Genomic DNA, 14,962 nt, shown 5'->3' on the forward strand with positions numbered 1-14,962 from the left:
AGACGTGTCTAGACTTTAAGGATGATAAGTAAATAATTTTCGACACGAAATGATAAGCAAAACTTTTGACATGCAGACACGGTCGAAGTCCAGACTCACTAATGCATCCTATCGACTTATCAGTTAGACACACTAATGCAGACCTGGTTCGCTAAGACCACCGCTCTGATACCAACTGTAGAGACCCGTCCTAATCCATCCGAATGAAGTCCATATTGATTATAAACGATTCACAACAGTTGATTACATCGCGAGGTACTTGACCTCTATATGATACATTTTACAAACATTGCATTCATTTTTGAAAAGACAAACTTTCATTACATCAAAAGTTGATGGCAGGCATACCATTTCATAATATATCTAACTATAATTGACTTAGTAATAATCTTGATGAACGCAATGACTCGAATGCAACGTCTTTTGAAATATGTCATGAATGACTCCAGATAATATCTCTAAGATGAGCAAATGCACAGCGGAAGATTTCTTTCATACCTGAGAATAAACATGCTTTCAAGTGTCAACCAAAAGGTTGGTGAGTTCATTAGTCTAACATAAATAATAATTTCCATCATTTTAATAGACCCCAAGATTTCATTTTCAGTTCTCATAAATATACGTCCCATACATAGAGACAAAAATAATCATTCATATAGATTGAACACCTGGTAACCGACATTCACAATATGCATATAAGAATATCCCCATCATTCCGGGATCCTCCTTCGGACATGATATAAATTTCGAAGTACTAAAGCATCCGGTACTTTGGATGGGGCTTGTTGGGCCCGATAGATCTACCTTTAGAGTTCACGTCAATTAGGGTGTCTGTTCCCTAATTCTTAGATTACCAGACTTAATAAAAAGGGCATATTCGATTTCGATAATTCAACCATATAATGTAGTTTCAATTACTTGTGTCTATTTTGTAAAACATTTATAAAAATTGCGTATGTATTCTCAGCCGAAAAATATAAAGGGTAAAAAGGTAAATGAAACTCACCATACTGTATTTTGTAGTAAAAATACATATAACATCATTGAACAAGTGTAAGGCTGGCCTCGGATTCACGAACCTATATTATTTGTATATTTATTAACCCATAAAATGGTAATCGAACAAATTTATATATTATTAATAATATAAATTTTAATATCAATAACTTATAGGTTTCATTATATTCATTCTATTTGTTTTAATAAATAAGATATTAATATAGTTTACTTTTGTGTATTAAATATATTGTTATTTGAATATCATTTGTTAGTTAATTTAATGAAAATATTTAGATATGGATAATAATACTATTAGATTTAATACTAATAATGCAAATTTTATATAAGAAGATAAGTTTAATAATATTTATAATGTTAATGATAATGATACTACTTAGTTTTTAATAAAATTATAGTTTAAAATGATGATACTTCTAGTATTAACGATAATAGTAATAATATTGGTATTATTATTAACGACCATAAAAATAACCATTTTATTACTAATAATAATTTTAGTATTGGTTCATTAAATGATACTCATAATAATAATAATCCTAGTCATAATAATACTTATTTTCATATTAATGATACTAATAATAACATTAATAACACTTACAATAATAGTAATAATAATTGTTATAGTACTTAATACCATGATAATAATAATAATTGATTTTATCGTTTTTCTTTATGATAATAATAATCATAATAATAATAATAGTAATAATAATAATTCTTATGCTAGTGTTAATAATAATAATAATAATAATAATAATAATGGTAAGAATTATATTTGTAATAATAATGATAATAATACAATAATACTAGTAATAATAATAATACTATCTAATAATAACAATATTAATAATAACAACAATAATAATAATAATAATAATAATAATAATAATAATAATAATAATAATAATAATAATAATAATAATAATAATAATAATAATTAGTAATACTAATAATAATAATACTAATAATAATAATAATAATAATAATAATAATAATAATAATAATAATAATAATAATAATAATAATAATAATAATAATAATAATAATAATATATAAAAAAAAATAAGAAGTATACCCTCTTTAAGGAGAATTTACAAAAAGATTGCTTCAACCCGGAATCGAACCCAAGACCTATCGTATCACACCATCACGTCTAACCAGCTGGGCTATTGCCCATCATCCGAAATATTACAGAACAAATATTTATTTAACCCGAATTTTCGTTTCTGTCCTCACCATGTTCTTCTCCTTCGTTCTTCTTCTCCATTCCATCATTCGATCAGAGGTACAACTCAACACCACAACTAACCAGTTTAATTTAAATTCGTAATTGTTACAATAACAAATTGGTTTGGGAAGTTTTAATTAACAAAAAGAAAGAAAAAAAAATAAACAAGTCTGTAACAGACTTATTGAAGAACACGAACCCAAACACCAATTTTGATATACAGCTTGTTTTAGATAATAATTATAATATGAAAAAGGTTGCAACACTATTTTAGAAACTGGTTGTATCCTTAATTTATCCTAAAACATCCATTAAAGATCGAATTTCGCTATGAACAACAGAGTTGACTTTTAAATTAGAAAGTTTGACATCCAAAATTCGAATTCAATACTAAAAGTTGGGATTTGAAACTTTTCAGAAAGTTTGAATGGAACATTTAGAACAGGTTTGCATTAATAGATTTTGGATTAAAACGCAAACTCGAAGTTTTTAGAAAATGGAACTAGAACAGGGCCGTTACCTGTTCTTTCTTCTGTTTTGATCAAATTTGTTCTGTTAAAATTGTTAAAGTTATCTGTAATTGATATAGGATAAAGTAAGTTCGATTGATACCTCATAACAACTTACACTGCTTGTTTTATTGCTAAAAGGAGTCGACAGAATATCAAAGTCAGGAAGAAAACAAAAAAAAATAAATAAATAAACTAAAGGCAGATTCCATATTGGTACGATGGAATGGGATGTGTAACAGAATTGAAGACATATACAAAATTTAAAAACAGTTTGATAGAGATTGAAACTGATTCCCTTGACAAAATTCGTTGGTATCACTTTTAATAAGAATTAAATATATAAATAATAATAGTTTTATTAATAATCAATAATAATAATAATACTGAAATATTAATTAATAATATTACATAATAATTCTGTTAATACAAATTTTAATAATAATAATAATAATAATAATAATAATAATAATAATAATAATAATAATAATAATAATAGTATTTAGAATAATGATACTAATAGTTATTTTAATGTTTTTAATACTATTATTAATGATAATATTAAATAATTGTTTCATTTTTATAAATATAATAATAATATTCATAATACAAATAATAATATTAATATTAATATTAGTGATAACAATCATAGTAATACTAATAGTATTGATATAACAATTTATGCTTATCAAATCTTATATATATTAAGTTATTAATAGTAATAATATTTATATCAATATTGATAATGAAGAAACTATATTTTACTTTGTAATTACATATTTTAATATTACAATTTATTAGTTATGTAATAACATACATCGAATATTTAATATTTATATATATATATATATATCAATATACATACAATCAATAATTACATATTTCAATCATGTATATATATGTATATGTATCTAAATACTTCAACTACTACACATTTAATTATGTTTTATATATCAAGTAATTAAATGTATTGAAATAACTGATCTCCGAGTATAACATTAAATACTTTATTAACATAAACAAATTATGTATATTTAATCTACTCTCTATTTTTAAATAAATAGTTTTAAATAACAATTTTAAGTTTTCTTTCATAATCACTAAATCATATGATAGTTCATTAGTATATTTAATTTATAGTATATAATTATTTACATGTATAGCTATTTATATATAGATTTCTATTTATGATTTAATGGTTCGTGAATCGTTGGCAATGGTCAAAATCAAATGCATTTATGAAACAGTTCAAACTTTTTGAGATTCCACATTACAGACTTTGCTATCGTGTCGCAAACATATAAAGATTAAAGTTTAAATTTGATCGAAAATTTCCGGGTCATCACAACCAACTCGTAAAAAGTTGGATAATTATAAAATACATCAGTGAATACCTTCTATGAGAACGAGATTAATCTCACATTAACCAAATGTGCAAATTCTTGACACAAATTGGACTTGAACCTACACTCATTTTTATACATAGTGTACCACGCCTTCTAAGAAAACACGTGCCGAAGCATGTTGTATATAAATGTAGTGTTGTAAATGGTGGTCGTCTCGACCAACTAATCATTTTGGTGACTAGCCGTCTCGTTTATCTTAAAACGTTAAATTAGTCGGTCAACTCTAAATAATCAGATCAAAGTCAGTCAGAGACTATCTAATAATAAGATCATTGGTAAAAGTTAGTTTAAAATTTCGATTTTTCTAAGTATTTTGTGCTCCATAGTACATACATATGTTTGGGATATATATTTAGAATCTGAATGTTTAATATATATATATATATATATATATATATATATATATATATATATATATATAGAAATGCATTCATATGAGAATGTTTTTATTTTTAAAATTGGTGAGAACAAATCTTAACCAAACATTTAATATAGAATTAACAATTAATTTAAATTTAATGCTAACCCTTATAATTTCCTTCTCCTATTTTTTAACTTCCACTAACATCTATGTGTTTATCTTATTGGAGCAAATATAAACCACTTTTCATAACATCTATGTGTTTATCTTATTAGATACCCATCTTGTATATATGTGGATGCATATTCATACAAAAATTTCCTTACAATCAATGGATGCTTGCACACATAAATTATATATATATATATATATATATATATATATATATATATATATATATATATATATACAAAAATTTTCATAAACTCAAAACTGAATGCTTTCAAGCAAAAAATTTCAGATATGTATCGATGCATATTCATACAAAATTTATGTACAGTAAAAATGGATGCTTTCGTATATGCATATCACAAACTAAAACTAGATGCTTTCCGTACGGTTGGATAAATGGATGTTTCACATATACATAATGCATCCCATACAAAACTTTCATGATATATAACAAGAGTTTTGTTGAATGAGTGATTAAAAGTCGAATTTAAATTTCTAATTTTGTTTGATTAGAAGAGTTGAACAATATCATTTATCTTAATTGTGGGTATAAACTTCCGTAAAACCATACATGAAAGTAGAGAGGGAGGAGATGAGAATTTTAAGGGAGATGTTGAAAAATACATTTTTACCCTTTATAATTTGTGGCTGAGAATTGTTCTCACAGGAATAGCACCCTATATATATATATATATATATATATATATATATATATATATATATATATATATATATATATGATCAATGAAAAATTTAAGTAGGGAGAAAACCTGAAGAATCTATTTACTATCAAGGGTTTTTTTTGACATTTTATCATTAATTTAAAGTCTGAGTTTTATTTAAATGAAAAAAACATGATTATATGGGTTTTTCTCCAATCAAAAGTTCTTCCTATATCCTTCCACAATATACATATATATACATATATATACATATATATATATATATATATATATATATATATATATATATATATATATATATATATATATATACACATATATATATATATATATATGGTTGATAATGCTAAAAACGAACATATATTTCATAGCATTATTCCTCAAAAAAGACAAGCTTTTAGTTGCAATTGTTCTATTTACAAGTGATATTCGTTTAAATAATAAAAGGTGAAGACAAAAGACAGATTCGACGAATTGAAGATGCAAACGACCAAAAAGCTCAAAAGAACAAAAGACAATTAAAGAGGTTCCAATTATTAATAAGAAACGTCTCGAAATTACAAGAGTACAAGATTCAAAACGCAAAGTACAAAATATAAAATTGTACGCAAGGACGTTCGAAAATCCGGAACCGGGACCAGAGTCAACTCTTAACGCTCGACGCAACGGACTAAAAATTACAAGTTAACTATGTATATAAATATAATATAATATATAATTAATTATATTAATTATATATATATTATATTTATAAATAAAAACCGTCGGCAGAGAAAGACTCCAAGGGACTGAGCTGTAATTTCATTCTCCGCGACTCGCGGAGTTTGAAGGCAAAAATGCCGCGAGTCGCGGAGCCCCAAAAGTCGACTTTTCCTATAAAAGCAACCGAATTCTGATCGCAAAATATAATCTTTTTCTTCTTCTTCTCATACGTAAAATATATATATATATATTTATAATTTATATTTTAATTTTAATTATAATTCTAATAATAAGGGTATGTTAGCGAATGTTGTAAGGGTGTAAGTCGAAATTCTGTCCGTGTAACGCTACGCTATTTTTAATCATTGTAAGTTATGTTCAACCTTTTTACATTAATGTCTCGTAGCTAAGTTATTATTATGCTTATTTAAAACGAAGTAATCATGATGTTGGGCTAATTACTAAAATTGGGTAATTGGGGTTTGTACCATAATTGGGGTTTGGACAAAAGAACGACACTTGTGGAAATTAGACTATGAGCTATTAATGGGCTTTAAATTTGTTTAACTAAATGATAGTTTGTTAATGTTAATATAAAGATTTACAATTGGGCGTCCCTATAAATTACCATATACACTCGATCGGACACGATGGGCGGGGAATTTATATGTACGAATAATCGTTCATTTAACCGGACACGGGAATGGATTAATAGCCACTAGAATAATTAAAACAGGGGTGAAATTATGTACAAAGGACACTTGGTATAATTGATAACAAAATATTAAAACCTTGGGTTACACTCAGTCGACATCCTGGTGTAATTATTAAACAAAGTATTAAAATCTTGTTACAGTTTAAATCCCCAATTAGTTGGAATATTTAACTTCGGGTATAAGGATAATTTGACGAGGGCACTCGCACTTTATATTTATGACTGATGGACTGTTATGGACAAAAACCAGACGGACATATTAAATAATCCAGGACAAAGGACAATTAACCCATGGGCATAAAACTAAAATCAACACGTCAAACATCATGATTACGGAAGTTTAAATAAGCATAATTCTTTTATTTCATATTTAATTTCCTTTATTTTATATTTAATTGCACTTCTAATTATCGCACTTTTATTTATTGCTATTTAATCGCACTTTTAATTATCGTACTTTTTAATTATCGCAATTTTATTTTATCGCACTTTTATTGCAATTTCATTATCGTTATTTATTTTACGCTTTAAATTAAGTCTTTTATTTATTTAATATTTTACATTAGGTTTTAACTGCGACTAAAGTTTTAAAATCGACAAACCGGTCATTAAACGGTAAAAACCCCCCTTTATAATAATAATATTACTTATATATATGTTTGTATTTTTATAAAAGTAAATTAATATAGCGTTGAGCTTTGTTTAAAAAAAGATTCCCTGTGGAACGAACCGGACTTACTAAAAACTACACTACTGTACGATTAGGTACACTGCCTATAAGTGTTGTAGCAAGGTTTAAGTATATCCATTCTCTAAATCAATAAATATCTTGTGTAAAATTGTATCGTATTTAATAGTATTTCCTGCTAAAATTAATAACTATTTTATATACACCCCGCTGCACATCAAGTATTTTTTGGCGCCGCTGCCGGGGACATCTTCTTAAAAGCCGGAAGCGCAACGCTATATAAAAAAAAAAGATTTTTTGTTTACTTTTATTAAAATTCGCTTTTGTAAAAATACGTTTTGAATATTCGAAAATATAAAAAGAAAAACAAAAAATTTATATATTTTTAAGAGTTTGTTAAAAGTTTTATAAGTTTCTTTATTTTTATTTTAGTTTATAAAAATATAAGTTTTATTTAAATATATTTTATTTATATTAAAACAGAAAATTAAAAAAAAAAAAAAAAAACGCGTCGAATTTAAATAAGCTGTCATCTGAATTTCTGAACCCCGCGACTCGCGGGGTTTGATGTTTTAAATACCGCAACTCGCGGAGTGACTCTGACACGCGACAGAACCCTAATTCAGCATTAATTACGGGGTATTTAATAATTATTATTATTATTAACCCTAATTATTATTATTATAATTAATTTTATTTTAACTTTTACTTTTTATTTAATTTATGTATTTAGTATTAATTAGTTTAATTAAATTATAAAATTAATAGATTTAATAAACAAATAATATAAAAATAATATTCTTATAAAAATTGTAATTTTTACAACTTTTTGTATATTTTTATATTTTGTCCCTTTTTAATCGTTGTAGCGTAATATTTGTATTTTTTCGCTCATATTTAATTTTAAACTTAGTTTTTGCCATAGTCATTTTTACTCCTAGATTTTTAGGCTTTGCCGTAGAATTCCTTAAGTGCTTTTTCTTTAGACTAAGATTTAGGTGCTTTAGAATTTTGCGACGCCTTTTTAAGTTTTAGTTTCTTTTTAAGTTATTTCCATTTGGGATTTAGTTTTTCTTGTAAGCTTTAATATTTTTAGACAACTTTTACCTATGTATCAATTATCATTCCAATTAGTAATCTCAATTTGCGATTATAATTTTAAGTTAGTTGTAGTAATAAGGTTAGGTTAGTCAAGTATTTTTAAGTTTTTATAAGTTTCTTTTATTTTTCCGTCACCTTTTATTTTTTTCAACCATTTTTCTTTTTCAATTTTTTTCGACGAACTTTTTTTTTTCTTTCTTATTTCTCGCTATTCTAGTTTTAGGACATAGATTTTTATTCTACTTCTTATCTAAATTTCTTAAAATTACTAAAATTTATTTTAAGTGGTTAAATTAATAGACATCAAAATTTTCTGGTTCGTAGTAATAGTTGGATTTGTACGTGGACCGGGTTATTGGAGCCAAACAGTCCTCAATTATATTGAGACCAAACGAATCCTGCCCCTCTGCTGCATCTTTTGGCTATTCAAAACGTGGGCAAAATCAGAAAAGTCTATTGATTGGATAACTTATTATAATTTTTCTTTCCTTTTTAAAACTAATAGGATATTCAGTGAATGCACCGAGCAAGACGTTCACCACCTTTTGTACGTTCACCACCTGTAACTAGATCAAGACATTTAGCAAATATAACCGCCGTTGATTTTTCTTTAGAATCGTCATCCAGTCGACCAAGTACTTCAGTTCAAATTTCCGATAATCCATTTTTTGAACCCGACCTCACAATTGAGAATCCGTAGAATATTCAGGAACGGTTCGTAGATCCTGAACCATTAAACTTTCCTCCGGAGCCACCAATCATTCAAACAGAGATTGTTGAGGAACGAACCATTAAATCAGAATCATCTAGTGATACCGATTCAACAAATTCAATTATGGAGAATCTGGAACCTTTAAGTATGGAAGACCGAATGAGAGCTAAACGCACTGGCCAAGGTCACGCAATTACTCATCCAGACATTAATGCGCCAGATTATGAAATCAAAGGACAAATTCTACACATGGTAACTAATCAATGCCAATTTAGTGGTGCGCCGAAGGAAGATCCAAATGAACATCTACGTACCTTTAATAGGATCTGCACACTATTTAAAATCCGAGAAGTGGAGGATGAACAGATATATCTCATGTTATTTCCCTGGACTTTAAAGGGAGAAGCCAAAGATTGGTTGGAATCGTTACCTGAAGGGGCGATTGATACATGGGACGTTTTAGTTGACAAATTTCTTAAACAATTCTTTCCTGCATCTAAAGCCGTAAGACTTCAAGCAGAAATTGTTACGTTTACACAGAAACCAAATGAAACTCTATATGAGGCATGGACAAGATATGGAAAGTTGTTAAGAGGATGTCCGCAACATGGTTTAGACACCTGTCAAATAGTACAAATATTCTACCAAGGATGCGACATCACTACAAGAAAAGACATAGATATAGCAGCTGGTGGTTCTATTATGAAGAAAACCGAAACTGATGCTTACAAAATTATTGATAATACTGCTTCCCACTCACATGAGTGGCACCAAGAAAAAGACATCGTTAGATCATCTAAAGCAGCTAGAGCCGATTCTAGCCATGACTTAGATTCCATTTCCTCAAAGATAGATGCTGTGGAGAGACGAATGGAAAAGATGACTAAAGATATTCACTCAATACGAATTAGTTGTGAGCAGTGTGGAGGACCACATTTGACAAAAGATTGTCTCAGTATTGAATTAACAATGGAACAAAGAGAGAATATTTCATACATAAACCAAAGGCCTGGAAATAATTATCAGAATAATTATCAACTGCCAAGACCGATTTACAATCAAAACCAGAATTATAACAGAAATATTCCATACAACAACCAACAAGGTCCTACCAATCAACAAGTATCCAATAATACTTATAATCAGCAAAGACCTAATTTTCAAAACAAACCACCACAACAAACCGATGATAAAAAGCCAAATTTAGAAGATATGATGACGAAGCTAGTTGAAACTCAAACGCAATTTTTCACATCTCAAAAACAAACCAATGAACAAAATGCTCAAGCATTTAGAAATCAACAAGCTTCTATTCAAAATCTGGAACAAGAAGTAAGTAACCTAGCAAGGTTAATAGGTAAAAGAAAACCGGGAAGTCTACCTAGTGATACAAATGCTAACCCCCGGAATGAAACAGCTAAAGCTATTACCACAAGAAGTGGTACAACACTTAAACCACCTGAAATACCTGTAACTTCTGATGAAGCTATTCCTACTCCACAAGAACCACAACCTGATCAAGATAAGGAAAAAGAACCGGTAGTTGAAAAGGTTAATGAAGATAACACAGTTAAGGATAAACCTTATGTTAAACCATACCAACCACCACTTCCTTACCCGAGCAAAATGAAGAAAGAGAAACTTGAAGCCGAGCAATCCAAATTCTTGGATATGTTTAAACAGATAAATGTAAATCTTCCTTTCATTGATGTGATTTCAGGAATGCCTAGATATGCTAAATTCTTGAAAGATCTAATCTCAAATAGAAAGAAAATGGAAGAACTCTCGGCTGTTACTATGAATGCTAATTGTTCAGCAGTGCTGTTGAATAAGATACCAGAAAAATTATCTGATCCAGGAAGTTTCACAATTCCATGTTTTCTGGGTAGTCTTAGTTCAATAGAAGCATTGGCAGACTTAGGTGCTAGTATAAATCTAATGCCGTATTCACTATACGCTAAACTAGACCTTGGAGAATTAAAACCAACCAGAATAAGCATACAACTAGCCGATAGATCAATAAAATATCCTAGAGGGATAATGGAGAACATGCTAGTTAAAGTTGGTACTTTAGTATTTTCAGTAGATTTTGTTGTTCTGGACATGGAAGAAGATTCTCAAGTTCCTCTCATATTAGGAAGACCATTCTTAAACACGGCTAAAGCAATGATAGACGTGTTCGGTAAGAAACTGACCCTAAGTATAGAGGATGAGAGTGTTACCTTTTCAGTTGATAGAGCAATGCAACAACCGCAATCTGCAGATGATACATGTTATTATATTCAAACTATAGATGCACATGCAGAATTATTAGAAGAATTTCCAGAATTACAAGGAACAGGAGAATGTTCTTTAGGAGAAGGTAAAGAACCAATTGATGAAGCTGAAATGTTAGCTACACTTATAGCTAATGGATATGAACCAACAACAGAAGAAATTCAAATGCTAAAAGAAGAAGACAGATATCGATACAAATCATCGATAGAAGAACCTCCGAAATTAGAGTTAAAGCCACTTCCAAACCATTTGGAATACGCTTATTTACATGGTGAATCTGAATTACCTGTAATAATATCGTCTTCTCTTACTGAAAATGAGAAATCACAACTCATTTCTGTGTTGAAAGCTCATAAACCAGCCATTGCATGGAAGATTCATGATATTAAAGGAATAAGTCCTTCGTATTGCACACATAAAATCCTTATGGAAGAAGGTCATAAAACGTATGTGCAACGCCAACGAAGACTAAATCCAAATATGCAAGATGTTGTTAAGAAAGAAATTATTAAACTGCTAGATGCAGGTTTGATATATCCAATTTCTGATAGTCCATGGGTAAGCCCAGTTCAATGCGTGCCTAAGAAGGGTGGCATGACTGTCATCACAAATGAAAAAAATGAGCTTATTCCTACTAGGACTGTAACAGGATGGCGTGTGTGTATTGATTATAGAAAATTAAATGACGCCACCAGAAAAGATCACTTTCCCTTACCTTTCATAGATCAAATGTTGGAAAGATTAGCCGGAAATAGTTACTATTGTTTTCTAGATGGATTTTCCGGATATTTTCAAATTCTAATAGCACCCGAAGATCAAGAGAAAACCACATTCACATGCCCTTATGGTACTTTTGCTTACAAACGCATGCCATTTGGACTTTGCAACGCCCCTGCAACCTTTCAAAGGTGTATGATGGCGATTTTTCACGACATGATAGAAGAATGCATGGAAGTTTTCATGGATGACTTTTCAGTCTTCGGTGATACATTTGAATCATGTCTAGTTAATCTGGAACGAATGCTTCTTAGATGCGAACAATCAAATCTAGTACTTAATTGAGAGAAATGCCATTTCATGGTTAAAGAAGGCATCGTTCTTGGACATAAAATTTCAAAAGAAGGAATTGAAGTGGATAGAGCTAAAGTAGATGTAATTGCTAAACTTCCACATCCCACAAATGTTAGAGGAGTTAGGAGTTTTCTAGGGCATGCCGGTTTTTACCGACGTTTCATAAAAGATTTTTTTAAAATTGCCACTCCTATGAATAAACTCCTAGAAAAGGATGCTCCATTCATCTTTTCAGATGAGTGTATCAAATCTTTTAATATTCTTAAAGAGAAACTCACTAATGCGCCGATCATGATAACACCAAATTGGAATCTACCATTTGAACTAATGTGCGATGCAAGTGATTTTGCAATGGGAGCCGTTTTAGGACAAAGGATTGAAAAACGATTTCAACCTATATATTATGCTAGTAAGACATTACAAGGAGCACAAATGAACTATACAACTACTGAAAAAGAACTCCTTGCTATTGTCTTTGCTTTTGACAAATTTCGATCATATCTCGTTCTAGCAAAAACGGTGGTCTATACCGACCATTCTGCTCTTAGATACCTATTTTCAAAACAAGATGCTAAACCAAGATTAATCCGTTGGATCTTACTCTTACAAGAATTTGATATTGAAATCCGAGATAAAAGAGGAGCAGAAAATCTCGCCGCTGATCATCTTTCTCGTCTTGAAAATCCCGAATTAGAAGTTCTGAATGAATCGTCCATACAAGACAACTTTCCTGATGAATATCTATTGAAGATAGATTATAAAGAAATACCATGGTTTGCAGACTATGCAAATTATTTAGTATGTGGATTTCTTGAAAAAGGATTATCGTACCAAAGACGAAAGAAATTCTTCAGTGATATAAAATACTATTTCTGGGAAGATCCACATCTGTTTAAAAGTTGTCCCGATGGAATAATACGCCGATGTGTATTTGGAGATGAAGCTAGTAAAATATTAAACCATTGTCACACAGGACCAACAGGAGGGCATTATGAGCCTCAACTAACAGCAAGAAAAGTTTATGAAGCTGGATTCTATTGGCCTACAATTTACAAAGACGCACATCTTCTTTGCAAATCCTGTGATGCATGTCAAAGGGCCGGAAAAATAAGTCAACGTGATGAAATGCCACAAAATGTCATCCAAGTATGTGAAGTATTTGACATTTGGGGTATTGACTTTATGGGTCCATTTCCAAAATCTCATAATAATCTATATATACTCGTAGCCATTGATTATGTATCTAAATGGGCGGAAGCACAAGCTCTCCCAACTAACGATGCACGAGTTGTAGTCAACTTTTTAAAACGTCTTTTTGCAAGGTTTGGAACACCGAAAGCTTTAATAAGTGATCGGGGTACTCATTTCTGTAATAATCAACTTGAGAAAGTTCTTAAAAGATATGGAGTAACTTATAAAATCTCCACCGCATATCATCCACAAACAAGTGGACAAGTTGAAAACACCAACCGAGCTTTAAAACGTATTCTAGAGAAAACCGTAGGATCAAATCAGAAGGAATGGTCCATTAAATTGGAGGATGCACTCTGGGCTTTTAGAACAGCCTACAAAACTCCAATTGGAACCACACCTTTTAGACTTGTTTATGGAAAAGCATGTCATCTTCCAGTAGAAATTGAACACAAAGCATTTTGGGCTTTGAAGACATGTAATCTTGATTTACATGAAGCCGGACGTCTACGATTAAGTCAACTAAACGAATTAGAAGAATTAAGACATGAAGCATACGAAAATTCGTTAATCTATAAAGAAAGAACGAAGAAATGGCATGATAAAAGAATCAGAAGTTCAAAAGAATTTAAAGAAGGAGACAGAGTTCTTCTTTTCAATTCACGATTCAAGCTATTTCCTGGAAAATTGAAATCAAGATGGTCTGGACCATTCATAGTCAAAAGAGTTTTCCCATACGGAACGATAGAATTAATAAATTCAAATGGGATTGAATTTAAAGTTAATGGTCACAGAGTTAAACATTACATACATGGTCCGATGGAAGTCAACAACGAAGTTAATCACAATTTTGACACCACAGCTAACTAAGTGTGGGGAGAATCAAGTCTTTAAAGGATAATATGTATTTTTGTTAGAGTTAGATTGTCTGTTTTCGTATAGTTCTCGAAAATGGAACCCGAATGGTCTTTCCCTAGCAGACCCTAAAGAACTAGTCTTCTCCCCCCATTCTGAATTTTTATTTTTTTTTAGGTTTTTACGAAATGAAGACTGCCTGTGAACTAAACCATGGTCTAATGCTACACGCTTTGATCACTAAACGTAATAATGACATACTACCAAGTGAA

This window comes from Rutidosis leptorrhynchoides, chromosome 2 (genome assembly GCF_046630445.1).
Source record: "Rutidosis leptorrhynchoides isolate AG116_Rl617_1_P2 chromosome 2, CSIRO_AGI_Rlap_v1, whole genome shotgun sequence".
Taxonomy (NCBI): Eukaryota; Viridiplantae; Streptophyta; class Magnoliopsida; order Asterales; family Asteraceae; genus Rutidosis; species Rutidosis leptorrhynchoides.